This window comes from Anomalospiza imberbis, chromosome 9 (genome assembly GCF_031753505.1).
Source record: "Anomalospiza imberbis isolate Cuckoo-Finch-1a 21T00152 chromosome 9, ASM3175350v1, whole genome shotgun sequence".
In the NCBI taxonomy this organism is placed as follows: Eukaryota; Metazoa; Chordata; class Aves; order Passeriformes; family Viduidae; genus Anomalospiza; species Anomalospiza imberbis.
Window position 1 is genome coordinate 15,513,885 of NC_089689.1, and position 15,124 is coordinate 15,529,008.

At 40.6% G+C, this 15,124-nt stretch overlaps 1 long non-coding RNA gene across 1 annotated transcript in view; it reads left to right on the forward strand.

The window, feature by feature from the left end:
• Window positions 1-14,742, forward strand: part of LOC137479413 (uncharacterized) — a 40,825-nt gene extending 26,083 nt beyond the window's left edge. The window contains exon 2 of the long non-coding RNA XR_011002223.1: window positions 11,848-14,742. This is a non-coding gene — a long non-coding RNA (uncharacterized lncRNA). The remainder of the gene's footprint in view (window positions 1-11,847) is intronic.
• The last annotated feature ends 382 nt before the right edge of the window (window positions 14,743-15,124 follow it).

The window sequence follows — 15,124 nt, forward strand, 5'->3', positions numbered from 1 at the left end:
TCAGATTCAAATAATAATGCACAGGAACACTGTGAAACTTTCTCAGAGGGAATAGTTGATTTTTCCCCCTTTCTTACCCCCCATTCTCCCCAGGGAAAACCTCTATCTGATTGAACTATATCTCTAACAGAAGGCAGGCTACCTATCAAAGAGCTCCCTAGCAAAGGCACCAGAGAGGAAGCAGGAGTGGATTTCAGGGCATTGATGGGCACCAGGAACTCCCCATGGCTTCTTCTCTTTAGCAGAGCAGAGAGGCAGTGTCTTTCCACTGCTTCACATGCCCTGAGCAGCCTGGGGTGATAGAGAGCAAGGCACCTTTGCCTATCTTGGGCCAAAATGTCCTTGCTGAACAAGGAAAGCATCACTACTCATCTTTGCAAATCAACAAGCAATGCAGCTGCTTCCACACAACAGCTGAAGGGAAGCTGAGGCAGACATGGTGTTTTTAGCCTTTTCCAGGCTGTGGCTCCAACCCAGAGACTTTGGGTGACATGTGATTTTGCCACCACATTAGTGGCTGCCCAGTTGGCAGTGACATTCAGTTTCCCAAATTCTTCATCCCCCATGATCATGTGAATGTTGAGTTTTTGCCTGAGGTGACCAGTAATGTCTTACCCCTGAACATGTAATTTCAATGTACCTACAGACCTGCTTCTCTCAGTCAAGCAAGCATTTGTTGCTCATTTTTATTTGGATTTTGCATTGATGTAAGAGCACTGAATTGGTTAGAGTATCACGCTTGCCCCAGGTCTTCATGTGTAAAGCTCTGTTGCCTTTGGTCCTTCTAGAAAGACTTGACCTCTGTGAAACTGAAGGGAGCATCCATGACTGCCCATGGGTGCACGCACTGTCACAGTGGACTGTGGGCAGTGGGACTGCTACAGCACAGACTGTGGTAGCTGCTTCTGCAGGCACAAGAAAATTCTAGTGGGAAGACTTTCCCTAATAATACAGTAGAAGTTGTGTTAATTTTATTCCTAACTGATGGTCAGTGGAGCAATGACTGAAAGACACGTGTTTTGTGAGAAAGACTAGAGAAACTGGTAACAGAGCATACGTGCAATGGAGCATCATACCTCCCCAGCACTGTCCAGAGAAATGTGATTTGAAACTCCAGTAGGTTATTCCTCCTTGAGACCTTAGAGGTAATGCTTTTTTTCCTATGATACATGGACAGTGCATCAATATGATTGAAATCTAGCCTGGCATTTTGCTGAGTGCAAATGAGAATGTCTCTGTTAAAAGAAGAGTTCAGTGAGAGGGTGACAAAAGGACCTAGTGATCAGAGTTATCCTAAGTTCTGCGCTATCAGTGAGAGTAGTTATCAGCGTTTTGTTAAAGAAAAAAATGAATTGCAGCTTTTCTGCAATCCAACCTAGAAATCTGCCCCAGCCTAATGCAAGCAGACAGGTTCAGTGCTACCTAAATTTATTTTGCCTCATCAGTGAACTGTGGTGTTTGCCTGTTCATAAATACTGTGGACACCTTATTGCCTGCTCCACTGCCATCTGACACACAAAATTGAATCAAATACTCAGAATATCCAACTTGTCAGATATCAGTTTCTAAAATAAGCCTGCTTCCCTTTGTGTTTTAGCTATTGTGTTTTGTGATGTCGGACTCTGGGATCATGTTATGTTTGATGGGTCCCCCTGAGAAGGAACCCAAGTGATCTGTGATTTTGCTGGTTTGAGTGAGACAGCCGTTGGTGGGCAGCAGATAATTGAAAGTTTGCAAGGCATTATACCTAGCTGTCAGCACAGCTCTGGATTTGCATAATTGTTCAGAACATCAATGAGAATTGTTACATTTAATTACATCTTATTTACTGGGGATTTGCTCCAATATTTGATTTATTGTCAAGCAATGGAAGAGGCTGTCCAGGGAAACAGTTGAGTCACTATCACGGGAGGTATTTAAAAAATATGTAGGTGTGGCACTTAGGGACATGATTTAGTGGTGGACTTGGCAGTGTTGGGTTAATGGTTGAACTCAGAGATCTTAAAGGTCGTTTCAAACCTAAACAATTCTATGATTCTATATTTGAAAGAGTGTTAACTGAGGTGCAAAAACTTGAACCTATAGAAAAAACAGGAACCAGAACATGAGAAAGCCCATTATAAATTTGCTGATAGTTATTTTCTTCTTTCAGAAGTACTTCATAATAAGATATCCCTAAAGAACTAGCAGTGGCAACCATTTAAGCTTCCCACAAGTGCATGGCAACAGGAGTCATGAATTATGAAGAGAACATAGGCATGACAGCAAATATCTCACAGTTTTCTTGATCACTACAGAAGAAGCCAGGTGAGATTTTATTTTTGTTAAAGTTCCTTGGAAGTGTGAGGACTTCTGTGCAGAGCTAGCACAAGGACCTGTTGTATATTTATGGACAAAATATAAAACATACACATAGGCCAGGAAGCTACATTACACAACAGGCTTCCTATAATGACTATCATCCTTAAAAATGCAGTCCACAGTGCTTTCCAATGCATGGCATTTTTCCTAGCACCTTTTCTTCGGATCATTATTCTTCATAAGGTACTATAGCCAAACACAGAACTCTTCATTCCTGTGGTCTGCATTCGTATAGAGTGTGTCCTGCTTTATTCACTATTATGAATATTTGCATCAGTATTTGGATTTGTTCACACAAATGTTTGTGAAAGTGTTGCTTTATTCACATAAATCTTCTTTGTGTTTTAAAAAAAATGGACTTTAACAAGAACATTAATCTTTTGCTATTCAGCGTTCAGTTTTCTCTTGGAGAGCTGTCATTCATTAGGTGCAGACACAATATTGCGTGACTCAAGCAAATTATTATTCCTTAAAAAACTACCCAGAGAAACAAGCTGTTCACCAACTCTCCATAGGCTCACCTGCAGCTCACTGAGAAAATTGATGGAATTCAATGGGATTATGGGGAATATGAAAAGCTAAATGTGTGTCTAAGTGTTGTCAGGATCAGGGCTGATGCACACATCCACTACTACCAGGAGTGGTTTTTGAATTATTAATGATAAGAAAATTTGCCTAAATTAATTGGATAATTTATTTGTAATGAATAATTCGAGTAGCTCTATTCCTGAATGTCTTCCTGCCCTTGAATAAAGCAGTTTGGAGGTGCTGCTTGCCTCTTGTTCGAATGTAGTTAAAGCTTCAATTAGGCTTGCCTACATTGAAACTTGACATACCAGTTTCTTTCACGTATTTGTACAGAGAAGCAAGTCTGTGTTTGGGTTGTATTTTTTCAGGGTTTGAAGTCTTGTTCAAAGATCTTGAAAGATTGAATGACTGAGGACATAGACTGGAATTCTGCCCTTCAGTTTATGTGCAAAATCAAAAACATGCAAAGTTTGGTAGTATCTGAGTTTCATCTGATAAGGCATACATTAAAGTATAAAAAGAAAGCCCAGAAATAGGAGACTTGTCAGTTTGAATGTTAGTTAAATAAGTACATAAGATAAACAGTTCAGTGAGGGTTATGTAGCTGAATTTTCAATCAGGATGCACAAAAGGCTGTTGCAACAGCATCTTCCATTACCAAAAACATGTAGAATTTGTTGCACAAAGTAGCAGACATAGTTTACAAAGGAAAATCTACCAGTTTTAACAAATCTTTATTTTCAAATTAAATATTATTAAGCAAGTCAGAGTACCAAAAATGCCCTTACCCGTGAGCTCTTTTAAAAATCCAATATGCAGCAGGTTTTGACTGTTCATTTGTCACTTAATTAGCACTGAAGGGCTTTCTTTCAAAACTGTTTATTTCATACCTGCAAACAAGTACTGCATGCTACTAAATTTAGTTAAATGAATCCCTCTTTTTAGTTTTAATTTTAAAATTAATTACTGTTGCCATATTGTAGAATATAATTGGATGAATAGCTGCAAGTTTGTAATACTACCACTTAATTTCCACGTTACAATACATTGTTGACCTATTTTGCTTCATTATAGTATTAAATTTCAATTATTTGGCCCAGAAATTCAAGGCAAACTAAGCTTTTGAAAAAAGGAAAGAAACAATTGATGTTTAGGTGGACCAAAGTGCTCACTGCCTGTATCTCTACTGAAGAGAGCTGCTTCCCCTGCTGGGAAAAGGTGTATCAGGGACACAGGAGACAGGCAATAGGGCAGGAGCCAAATGCAGTAGCTTCAAGTGCCACTGTCTGAAGACAAGCCAGTGACTGCCTGGAAGAATTACTCTGGAGAGTAAGACAGGGTAAAGGTGGAGTTCTGACCTAATCAGGGAATCGGTTTAAAAGATATTTAGGAGGGAAGAGCTGGAAGCAAGAGAGAAGCAGAAAAGAAGGAATAGCTTTTAATGTAACTTGGAGAGTGTGTGTGTGTGTGTGTATGTATACACATACATACATACATACAGGTATATAGGTATGGCAGTGAATTTGTACATTCTGGGGTTTGTAAGGTGCAGCGCTGCAAGGCATAGACATTTTGTACTTTCCTTGCACAGTCTTCACTTTTGTTTCTTGAGTGTGGCATTGGAAGGCGCTGACAAACCAGGCCAAGTGATCCAGAGAGCGTGGTATCCACACACAGCTTGGGAGCCGTGTGTAAATCCTGCCGTAGCCAGCTGCTAAAGCTCTGTTCCTTTCTACAGTGACATGGACAGGCTGCTTTGCTCACTATATTGTCACACAAGGTATGAAAAGGGAGGACATGGCATACTGCTTTCCCTTCCAAAAAATGGCATGTTTTACAAATCAGTGACGAGGAACAACAGTGAACACAAGAGAGGTGGAGCTCTGAATAGTCACAACTTAGATGTGGGTGGAGGTGTACCTCCATGGAGATCATCAGTGAAGGACCCTTTGTGGTTACAGCCCTATTCTGTGGAACACTGAAGTCTCTTACCTACATAAGAGGGCATAATCTTACCTATGAACAAATTGTCACAAATTAAAGTTTGCTCTTAAGGCTTTTAGGGTCTTCCACAGGATTCAGGTTTCGGTCATGAGGGAAGAGTCTGCTTTCATATCTACAGATATTGTATATGAAATTTAAGCACTACTGTTTATTGTGTTTTTTCACATGTGTAATTTATCTGGATTCTGCAGGTATACTTTTTTTTTTTTACATTTGTCCTTTGGTGTTAATGTATTTTTTGTAGAATATGTGTAAATAGATATGAGCAAACTGTGTAAAAGTTATTCAGCTACCCAGTGAACCATATAATCTGTTGATTCATAGAGACAACAGATAATAGAGTGAGATATTTGCTTTACACTGTCTGTATAGTATCTAGGCACAGAGTCAATTTGTGTCCTGTCGGGGCATGTTGTACCACACTATATTATCACTTTGAGGATAGGCAATTTGGGTAATGAATATGTGAGCTGGTGGGGGTGGAGAAGTATCTCTGATATTATCTATGAAGTGGAAATGTTGAACCAAGGTTTTGGCTTCACCCTGGTTAATACAAAGCACTAACATCACAGACAAGCTCTTTTGCTATCTTGGAAACAGTATTGTTAATTTGCTTCTACCTTCACCTCTATCATATAAAAATGAAAACAATGCACTAAACACTGACATTTTCTTTGTACAGCAGGTGTGAGTAAAAATGCCATCCCTGTGGGAAAACACAAAAATTAAATGGAAGTAAATGAGCATTTTGAGAGCAGTTGAAAGAGAATAGTTACTATTTATGCTTGATCCAAGGATCTGTTTGACCAGGTTGTGGTTATGCTCAGCTACTGCAACAGCCCATCACTGTACCTCTGATCCAGCTGCCCCTGACAGCCCTGGGGCAGACAGCTGTGCAAATGAGCAGGAGGTGCAGAGTAATGACAAACAGGCCACCCTCTGTCCACTATCCAGAATATGCTTCACAGCATCAGATTTTTGTTTTCTTCTTAATCCTTCTCTTAACAGATGATCTTGCAAGCTGTTGACATTCACATGACTTTTCCAGGAAGGTATTCCCAGAATCCTGACAGGTACTTACAAAAGAGGATTTGTGGAAGAGAGATGTTCCAGGGTTGTACTTCTTCCTCTACTCCAAACATCTTACCTGATATGCTGACAGTATGTTGTGCAATGCAAGAAAATCTGTACCTAGGTTCTATGTCAAGTGTCAGAATGTGTTTAACTGTGTTACTCCAGACCTCTGCCCTGAGTAATTTGCCCTTTTAGTTTAGAAATGCAGGGCAATAGACTTAAATTGCTTCTCTCTGGTGCTAGTATGACTGAGCTTGGTTTGAGATGGCTCCAATATTGCTGTGTGGTCAGGATGAGAGGTGAGTCTCACAGTCAAATATACAGGTGATCCAAATAAACCCTCTAAACTGTATTCTATGTAATGGGAGTAGCTAGACTCTGTCAAGCTGAAATTAGCTCCATCCACTTAGCTTTTCCCCATTTTCTGATCCTGCCATCATCACCTGGAGTCATTGCTGAGATTTGAAGCCTGCAGAGGGGAGTGGGAACAAGCTTTCCGCCCACACTGTGGGTGACTGTCACATCAAGGAAATCTCCATACGTCAGATATGAAGCCAAACAGCAAAGACTTCAAAATGGAAAAGCTGGGTGAAACATATTAAAATCTTTTTTCTTTCCTAATGGTTGGTGATTTGTCCAGAAGCAGTCATTTCACTCACATCTCTCTCAGGCCTCCTGATAAGGTCTGCTTCTGACAACTTGGTTGGCTTCACTTTGACGAAATTCGTCTGGACTTAAATATAAATTTTACTTGAATAAATAAAGACTGCAGGCAGTCCCTCAACCTCTCTTCCCTTCATCCCCACACTTACCACATGCACCCAGGTGACTTTAGCACCTTACTTTTCAGGTAAGGCTGGCCAGCCTGCCCCTGTGTCCCAGCCAGAGAGCTACCTCTCTGAAGGTAGCAGAGCTGACCCAAGCAAGCACTTCTCTCCTTCTGCATGTCTGCCAAATGCCACAGCCACCTGGGCCATGATGGGCAGTCACAGAAAAAGGAAGCCATGTGGTAAAAGCAACACTTAGTCATGATTCCTGCAGAAGTACAGAAGTGGGGGGTTTTTCCTTTAAGTAATGCTGTTTATTGTCTGTACTGAGAAGCCCTGGTGAAGGAAAAGGTCAGCATTTTGATATGCATTGTACAAACACAACAAAAAGCCAGGCTGTATCTGTGTAGGGTAGTTAGCGTTTGTGACACTCAGTAGGAGTTTTCCCCAAGACATCTCTCAGGCATGGTGCCAGGTGAGTTCAGCTTCCTTTATGCCTTAGAGTAGAATACACCTTGGAACAGAGCATGCAAGATGGCAGCTTTTGATTGCATTAGAAATGTTAATTCTCAATTTTTAGTGGCTTAAAAAGCACATTTCTTCAGCAATACCTCATGCTGTTTGTTATTGCTAAAACATCTCTGGGAATGGCTTGGAGATATGTTTCTTCTCAGATCCTGGTAATCTGTTGCAATTTGATAATGTACCTCCAGCTCCAAACATGATGAGGCAACTTGATTCTCATTCATCAGCCACACAGCTTAATGCAAACAGGGTCAGGGTGATCTTTTAACAGGACTGGATCACCTCCCTGATGGGAACCAGTCTTTTGCTACTCAGCTACTGTTCCCTATCTCCATCAATCTCAGTATTTGCAGTGGATGTTTTGAGCCCAGTTGAAGTAGTTCTGTCAAGGCTTTCATTAAGGCCAGGAAACGACCCCTGAGTTGTCCTGAGTTCTGCTTGGGTTGGGGCCAAAATATTCAAGCATTGTTCATGGAATAAATGAAATGGACTAGAGAAAGTTTATTATTCTTACTTAGGCTCATCTCTCTTTCTTGAAAGCAAAAGATGAAGGAGATGAAGGACTGTGTATCTCATTTTTAATTGCACAAATTTTACTATTGGGGTGGCTGCCCTGACTATGGAGGATCTTCTGATGGGGATTGGAACAGAACCCACTGTTCCTGTTTAGGAAGTTGTTGCTGCTTTACTTGCTATTCCAGAAAAGCCTAACAGAATGGTGAATTCCCCTGCCATCCCAGTACACAGATCTCATGTGTATGGTATACACAAGAACACTCTGAAAGAGAAGTTAGAAAATGTCATGTGTACTGTGTACTATAAAAATTTCAGTTTATCTTGCATGTATTTTTAATGGCAGCCACTTTCCAGCTTCCTTTTGTTCGATACAAACAGCAGACTTGTTCTTGAAGTAAACACTGTTTTAGTCTTCTGGTTTTTCCCTTTTATTTCATTTCAGTTTAGTTTAGTTTAGAGCTTCTGCCTGAGCAGCCAGGGAATATATATAATAGGGCATGAATACATTCTTATAAGTATTAGAGCAAGTATGGAAACACAGAGCCCTTAGTGACCTTGCTAGTCCTCTGCTGATCACTTGTGTTTGTTGTTGTAGGAAGGCAAACATAAGTATAGAAGTGTTATTGAACAGAAAACCCTTCAAAAATTTCACCAGTCTTTTGTATTCAAGTCGCAGAGCAATAGGGGGCCGCCCTGCTCAGAAAGCATACTTATGTGAGTATTAAGAACTGGCTGAGATAAGAAGTAAAGCTTAAGAGACCTTCATCATTAGCTGCTAGTGGTGGAGATTAGTGATCCTACTACAGGATTACAGATGGAAAGAGTGCTAGTGTTGGTTAATTGTTCATTAATGCTTGTAAAATAAGATAGCACGTAAAACTTGCTATTGTCTGCTCTCTCAAAGTAAAGCAAAATTGGATCTGCTTGTCAATAGCTGTATTGATGTTAACAGGAACATATTTAACAGATCATTTTACAGTGTAAACTACTATCCAGCTCTTTCAACATTTAGTTAGACATTATTATCTTAATAAGAAATAATTTGTGTTTTAAATAATCTGTTCTCTATGCGTGCATATTTTATCTTTTTAATTAGCATTCCTTCACCAGGGTGCTTTTAATATTTCAGAGTTTGCATATGAATCTCAGGTGGAACATCACCTCCCTCTAGCCTCATGGATTTATTTTATTTACAATATCTTTAGAATTGCCACACTTTCCCACCAGTGCTTTTCTGTACCACTAGGGAATGGCAGCCAGAGCCCAGGTAGCAGAATCCCTCTCTCAGGTGCACCCCAGGATTATGCAAACTTCTACCAGCAAAAACCTGTGAGCAGGATGTGCATCAAGGAGGATGAACCATGGCTTTGACTCTGTGTCTCCTTAGAGGACTGCCCTGCCAGCTGCAGCAAGGCTGTGTTTGCTGCTGAGGACTTACCCTTGTCCTCTGTCTTGGTGGGATGCTCAGTCCAGGCTGCAGACGAGAGCTCCTGAGGCTTGTACCCGCGCGAAGCGCTGCAGTGGTGGCTGTGTCTCTTTGCAGACATGCCTGCTCTGCTGCCAGCCAGCCGGTGCTGGGCCCTGGCACTTCCAGCAGGGAAGGAGTGCAGGCAGCCCCTCTGCCCCAGCGAGGGACCAGCTCCCTCCTGTTCCTCCCACGCCGCCCCAAGCACTGCAGAAGCTGTGGCTGCGTGTCCAGCGCAGGCACCTGCGGGACACACGTGTCTGCTGGGACTGCAGTCCCCCATGGCCACAGGGGGACTGCTGCTCCTGGCAGCCAGGATATTTTCCTCCCACAGCCAAGTGGGTCCACAAGGTTTCTGCGAAGTGCACTGTGACAAAAAATGGTCTTTTGACAAGGATGTACTTGAAAAGAAAAATAAGACCCTCTCTTTGTATTAATACAAAATTAACTTCAAATGAAATAATAATCCTGGAAACAGGAAAAAAATATTTTCAATGAGGTGCATTTGAAGCATTAGTGTTTTCACAAAAAAAATTATTTCACAGCAAAAAAATCTCAATTGTTCAGGAAATAATAGTAGGTGTTTTGAAGGCATGTATTTTAAAGGCAGAAGAAAACTCTGCACCTTACAGGTTACTTCCCAGTAACTGCTTGATTATGAAAATAGAAGTCACTGCATCTTCACAGCAGACACACCCTGGGAAACTTCATCACACCCTCAGCAGATTTTCCTGTATCTTTATTGTTGAAGATAATGGTTAAAACCATTGTTGAAGAGTATTTGCTCTGCCCTGATTTTGGCTGTTTATTGGTCCCTTGGCAGCAGTCAGAGGAGCCTGAAGGGTGGCTTTAGCCTGAGCCAGATGCCACTGGCCCTGAGGGATTGATGCAGCATCCAGACACTGACAGGGCACTGAGAAGTCCTGGCCAGGTCCCTTGCAGGCAGCAGCAGAGGTGCTTGGCTGTGTGAAAAACTGCCATGCTCTGATAACTGCTCTGAGATGGGCTGCATGTGTGGCCGAACAAATACAAACACTTCTGCTGAGTGCCACTAGATAGGTATCTGCCCCAAGATATCTTCAGCTGATGTCAGAGACCACATAAACCATCATACCAGGGCTCTGGTGGAGGAGTCACTCCTGACTTCCCATTGCCTGTCATCTGCAGCCTTTCTGTCAGGGCAAACAAGCAGGGGCTGAACTCCAGACCTGTCTTGCCCCGTGCAGAAATTTGAATGCAACAATGTCTCTGTTGGTGGATAAGAAGTGATAGCTCTGGTTAATTGCCTCAAAAGTGTTAACCAACATCTCATTAGTCTTAAAGATACAAACTTGATAACCCTTTTTATGTGGCACGGAATGAGACGTGCATAAATAATTGCATGCTGAGACCTGCCACTGAGAGACATAAGATGTTGGTTTAAGACAAAGAAAAACAAAACCTGACTGAAGTATTTGGGAAGATGAGAAAGATTCAAGTCACAACCTCAGTTTGCAGCACAAACCCAAGCCCAGCCTTTCTGTAATGACTGTTTTCATAGGAGTAACAAACAACAGGTAACTTGTCTGTGCTGAGACTTAACCCCAGTACAGAAAACCACTCTGCTCTTAATCTAGTACCTGAAGAGAGTGCTTGTAACAAATGTGGGAGATTTCCTTACTGTTAATTGAGTTTTTCTGTATTACAGTTTTAGGGTGCTTCTTCAATCACTGCAGCTGTGAATTACCTTCTTAGCAAACTGCCTTAGATCAGATTTGGGTATAACCTCTGGATCTGACAGCAACTTCAGCTCAGACCATTCAGCAATAGCATGGCAGGCAAAGAAAAATTAAGAAATCATTACTGTGGCTTTTTTATATTGATGGAAAGCTATGGATTTGAAGCATATCCCTCCTGTGATATTATGGGATGGGTAAATAGAATACACCACTGCATGGTAGCTATGGCTTAAAATCAAAGCATAAATAGCTGGACAAATGTGCATTGTAGCCAGATAATCTAAGGAAAGCAGAGTGCTACATGAACATGTCCAACTTGGGAAAGTGGCAAGGTACTTTCATTTGAATTTGAAGTGTACATTAAAATGTCATTATATGCAAGCACTGGGACTACAGCCCTTATATGGAAGCAGTGGGATTGCAAATGATTAGAAGGGAAAAAAAAAGATTAATTCCTGGTAGAAATTTTCCAAACAGCTGCAGCTAACATATAAAATAGGTGCTAGAGTAACTGTGTGATGCTAGTAGAGACCTTCAGGAAGAAACTCTTTATCTGTACCAAAAATAAGTGAACAACGAAGCCCCTCTGTGGCTAGATGAGAGAAAGCGTCTGAAGAGGGGTCTTGCCATTCATTCTACCTCATTACAGGTATCTGACTGATAGCAAAGCTGCATCTCAGTGCAGCAGCTCATTAGTAAGAGAAGACTCTGACATTAGTTCAGATGTTGATCGATGTGACTGGTAGTGTGAAGTCAGGATTTTGTTGTCAGATGGAGCTTTATCATCTGCCTTGCAGCCTGGTGTTTTATAGTGGAGAATCAGTATAGGAAGAGTGTGTTAAACTGTTTGGGGGTTTGATACCTACCCAGCCATTTTCTTGTGTTGCAGCTTCCTTTACCTACTATATCATAACAGGCCAGGTGGAAAGATCATGAAAAGGCAAAGCACATTTTCAGAGCTGCCTCCTAGAGCCCAGGGCCTGCTCAACACCATGTGTTATGTGACATGAGAGAGACAGAAAGTTAGATCATGGCTCTGCCTGAAGTGCCAAAAACATGCCCACATGTCCGTGCAGCCTGTGTCAGCCCAGCTCTCTGGTGGGACTAATATTGCTGTTATTATCCAGTCTTTTGACCTAATGCCTTATGACAGAAGGGAATAGTCTTGTGTATCTGTGTTCTATTGGAGCATTAATGGCAATTTGCAATTGTTCAGCATTAAAAGCCCATCAAGCATGATGTGGCCTTCCAGAGGGCTTTGTCCTTAGTGTGCTCCGGAGTGCCCTGCCCCCGAGCAGCTCTGCTCCCCCCCACCCCCTGCTCAGAGTGCTCTCCATGCCTGCTCTGGGGGAACATGCCATCTGACTTCATGCAATGTTTTCCTTGGCAAGATCTTTTTCCAGCTCTCCCGTTCTAAACAGTTGATGGTTTCCTGCAACCCTTCGGACCTACACTTCAGTTTCTTGTATGCTGCAATCAAGCTCCCTCGTCTTAAACATGAGCCAGCACATGATGGGTGAGCCCCCAGCATGCCTTGAGGTATAGCAAGAGGAATGGAGAAGTAAAGACAGCAGATCTACTTCAGCAAATTAGCAGCAAAAGCAGACTCTGATGAGGAAGTTGTTTTGAATGCCATAATTTTAACTGTTCACTATGGAGTAGTTCTTACATGACATTTATATTTAAGTAACTTTATTATGTTATTCCAGCCACGTGAAGATGTACTATGAATTTACCAGCTCAGGCACAAAATCTATTCACCCATCCTTTTCCAAGGTGATGATAATGGACCACCTCCCTTTTCCTCCTTCTTCCCTTAAATTATTATATTTTGCCTGTCTTATCAAAACAAATCAGTCATGTTGGGTAAATAAAATTTTGCAAGGTCTCAGTAGACAGAATGGCAGAGTTGTTGGTTTGGTTTTTTTTTTTTTACATTTTCTTGCCATTGTTCTCTGCAGAAGATTTTCTGCTCCTTGCTTAATTTTTGTGTGGTAACCATCTTACTGAATTTTGAAACATGTCACTTCGATGCAATTCTGTCAATGCAACATAATTTTTCTTCAATGGAGAATTTTGACAGTATTTTATGGTTTTTTTTTTAATGAAACAAAAAATGTAAACAAAAGGTATGATTTAGATATTTTTTTTATTTTTGTGCCGCTAGTTTCAAAGTTCTTCCTCAGGTTTTTGCACTCTGGAAATTTTAACCAAATAAAGCTGTTCCAAATGACATTTCATGGTGATGTTTGTACCCAGACCACCACGTCAATGCTGGGCACTGATGAGGGCCTGGGTTAAAAGGACCAAACTCTGCCTGAGAGAAAAGAGCAATGGCAGCTGGACAGGATACATCCTGCTCCTGGCTTCCTCAGGCCTTTAGGTACTTCAGGATCAACAAACAGTATTTAACAATTTAACCATTGCCCACTTGTGCTGCAGCATGCAAGGGGCTCTCTTTCACTGACACGTTTCAAAAGGAGCAGCATGAAACCTTATTTACTGCTAGCATTTCTGGGTGTCTTATGAGCCACGCACGCTACAGCTTTTCCTGCAGGAGGAATTTTTCCCCTCTCTGAGAAACAGCTTACTGCACTAGACCTTATTCAAACATTTGCCCCAAAGCAAGGACTCACTTGTGCATTTTGCAAATGTGTTGTTTTGGGCACCTTACCTGTTTATTTTATATTAAAAAATCAATATGACACTTGCAAAGCAGCTCTTTTCCCCACCTCCTTGCCACCTGTGTTGTCAGAGATGCTGAAAATCAAAAATAAAGCAATCAGTTATTTTAAGCCAAAGCTTAAAAGGGTATTAATTCAATGGGATAAACTGCAGTTAAGAAACTTTCATCAAGCAAGCTGGGTTAGGTGGTTAAAAGAAAGAAAAAACCTCTAGAAAACATACAGTAGGTAGCAGTTTATGTGTCAAGAAAACTGAGAGAAATTTTGACACTCTGATGTCTAGCAGATAGCACTTAAATCATTTTTCTCCAAACTTCAGTCATAAAACTTCAAAGAGTTTTAGCCATAATACAAATTTTTAGACTAAGAAGCAGTGTTTGAAGTTATTTTATAGGATTTTGCTGTAAGGGCTCCAATTGATTTGTAGTAAGATAAAAGAAGAAAACTTTATTTTCGAAGCTTTGTCGGAAAAAGCTTAGCTTCCATTGGCCATTTTGCCAATATGCCTTGAGGGGATGATGATGTCGACACGGATATTATATGCCTATACGAACTGAACTGAGTTTACACCTCCTGCTGTTTGTGTTATGGTTAAAATCTGTCACAAAACTGGCAGTGATTTATTAAATGTTTAATGAAGTAAGACAAAAACTTCAAGAACTACAAACAGAAAAGTAGAACATCACATTAAAGTATAATAATATAGGTTACACTTCTGATTTTTTTATATTTCTTTTGCTAAAAATGTGAAAAACACAATTAGAAATCAAGGCAGTATCAAAAGATTATGGGGTGTCACAGATCAGTCTACCAAAGGTTGTGATTCGCTTGTTCACTTTTTTCTTTCTAAACAGAGGAATGAAAAAAAGAATATGAAATAACAGTGCGCTCACAAAAAAAAAAACAAACTGACACAAAGCAAAACTCAAGCCAGCATATGGAGTATCAAGTCTCAGCCACAGTAATTTTTCCCTGTTTTCAGAAGAGCAATAATAAATATGACTCAGTGCTATTTCACTATTGCTTCATGTCCCAGTTAGAAGAATATTCTGCTTCACACCACACATTTTAATGATGCTTTTCTAATAAACTGGTTTTAATTTTAACTAATGAACTTGATTGAAATTGTTATTTATGTAAAAAAGTAATTGTTGAATGCAGGAATTTATGTTATTTTCCAATAGCTTTCAGAAATTATCATTACTCCTGATACAGCTTTATATTTTCCACATTATAATAAAAGACAATATTTGTATAAGCCTCCCGCCCGTCAGTGTGGGTGACTGTTAAAGCTCGGTAAGTGAACTCCTGCACTTCTTGGCAGAGATTATTTACATTTCTTTGTATAACAGAGACTAAATCTATACTTTAGGTTTAATTATTTTTATTGTAAAATGTAATTCTTGTTATTTGATTTGCCTGATTATTTATGTACATCCTGAACTAAATATTCATTAAACACAGCAGGAGGGGGTTTAAGAG